Source organism: Aplysia californica, unplaced genomic scaffold, assembly GCF_000002075.1.
Source record: "Aplysia californica isolate F4 #8 unplaced genomic scaffold, AplCal3.0 scaffold00800, whole genome shotgun sequence".
Classification (NCBI taxonomy): domain Eukaryota; kingdom Metazoa; phylum Mollusca; class Gastropoda; order Aplysiida; family Aplysiidae; genus Aplysia; species Aplysia californica.
This window is the reverse complement of record NW_004798070.1, coordinates 1-2,158: the sequence shown is the minus strand read 5'-3', so window position 1 is coordinate 2,158 and position 2,158 is coordinate 1. Positions and strand designations below refer to the sequence as shown.

Here is a 2,158-nt window from a genome sequence, read left to right as displayed (position 1 = left end):
ATCTTAGGTGGAGACCACTTTTTTCACTTGGCAGCACAGGTGTTGTTTTTAAAACTTTGTTTCAGTAGCCATTCTAAATTGTTGGTACAGCTGTTGTTACTCTGTACTGCAATCAGCTGTTTGCTCAGCTGAGTGTTTTTATTGTATTTAGGAAAATTTTCAAGAAAAACTCACGGACAGGATATAGCACTTTAGGCACTTCAAGGAACACAATTAAATTTAAGCTAGAGAGAAAATGAAAAGTGCTGTAGCAGAAACTGACAATTTTTTCACCTTCATGTGGGGGGGTGATATGAAACTGTCAGAGACAGAAGAACTGAACAAGGACGGAAGATAAGAGGCACTGACAACTTTTTCCTAACTTTCATTTTTTAAAGAATTAAAAGCATAATGTCATGTAGTCTTGGTAAGACAGGATTTCTGCTCTGTCACTTTTTATACCTTTTCCGTAACATAGTGCTTCATTTGTATTTGTGAGTGGCACTTCTCTAAACAGCATCAGCCAGGCATCTGTCACATTGAAATAGTTCTACACTCTTCTGGCTTGGTATCTCTCAACTTGCTCTCATCATATATTTTTTGTAAGCTGTTTGGATGGCGTGACAGTCTGGTATACATATGAGCTCTCAGTACACTGTTTCAACAAACCTTAATTTGGCCTTTTTTAAAATTGGGTTTGAATAAAATATAATTACATAAAAATAACCCAATACTTTTAAACCGTTGAAAAAAGTGTGGTGTAGGTTTGAGCTTAGTTGTTGAATGTAGTTCCCACCACCCATTCTTAATGACATATATGCACACTGTCATGCTCATGTATTGTTCAGTGCTCTTTTTTCAAGAAAGCAAAAAAATTACTATGGGTCAGTGATAATGAATAGTTTCTGTTCTTTTTTCCCAGGAATAAAAAAAATGACTATGAGTATGAGTCAGTAATGATGAATGGTTCCATGTTCACGATCAGACAAGCAGACTTAACAGAAGAATGAATGAATATATAATATACTCATATCTTGATCTTGTTCTCCACTTTACATGCAATTGCTGCCATTTCTGAAAGTACATAGTGTTTTGGTTCACTGTAGCCAGTTGAAGGTCTTACTTGGTTACTGTTTGTCATTTTCTTCTTTTCTTTTCAGACCAAATGTAACACATGTTGTTACAGAATTCGAAAGTGTTGAACAAGTTGAAAAAGTCCTCAAAAAAGAATGTTGGGAATTACCTAAGACTGCCCTTTTGGTTGTGATAAAATGGTTAACAGAATGTCTGAAGGCTTCTAAAATTATTGATGTTCAACAAAGCCACAAACTGAAACGGGTAAGTAAGGCGATGGACATTAGATTTGCTTTCACATGGGTTAACCGATGTAAAATTGTTGTTAACTTTTCAAAATTACATTTGTCGGATTTTAAAAAAATATACGTCTGCAAGGTCCTTGACACAATGTAGCCTAGCTACTGATCTAGCAGAACTTTTCTATTTAAATTTATATTAAGTTCAGCTGGAGCTGTACATGTAATTGGTTGCTACTTGTTTTTTCCCTGCGCATGGCAGATCTAGATGAATCAGGACTGGTCACAATTTGTCTCTAGTCTCTACCACTTGTCAAGATGACAATTGGTGTTATCCCGTTATACTACTGCTAGCCCTGGTAAACTGCCAACTTCATGTTTGTCCCAAGGCAGACAGTATAACGGGGTTTGACTGTATCAGTATTACTTGTGATGCTTAGAAAAAATGTCTATGTGAACATAAAGAATATGTCGGGTATGTTGCTTCTTTTCATTTAAGAATTTTCCAGGTCTTGAAGTATTTTTTCTACTTTTGCAGACTGAAGGAACAGAATCAGGGGACAAAGAGGAGGATAGTAACCTTACCGTTCCTGAATGGGCTTGTCAGAGGGTTGCCAGACTTGTGCACCTTAATAAAAAATTAACAGTAAGTTTGTAGCCGATACAGTGCTTTTCTGCCTTATATTATACAGTGGAGTCTGCTAAAACTGAAATCTGTGGGACTGCCAAATTTTCTTCAGTTTTGCCTGGTTTTCGGTTTTGACTCGGAGGTTGGTCAAATAGAAGAAGAAAAAAAGGATCAGGGATTTTTATTATCTTTCAGTTTGTTGATATTTCTGGATTAACCAAGTTCAGTTTTAGCGGAC

At 36.3% G+C, this 2,158-nt stretch overlaps 1 long non-coding RNA gene across 1 annotated transcript in view; it reads left to right on the top strand.

Annotated features, from left to right (window-relative positions):
- Positions 1–1,194, top strand: part of LOC118478665 — an 8,321-nt gene extending 7,127 nt beyond the window's left edge. The window contains exon 2 of the long non-coding RNA XR_004859214.1: positions 1,140–1,194. This is a non-coding gene — a long non-coding RNA (uncharacterized LOC118478665). The remainder of the gene's footprint in view (positions 1–1,139) is intronic.
- The last annotated feature ends 964 nt before the right edge of the window (positions 1,195–2,158 follow it).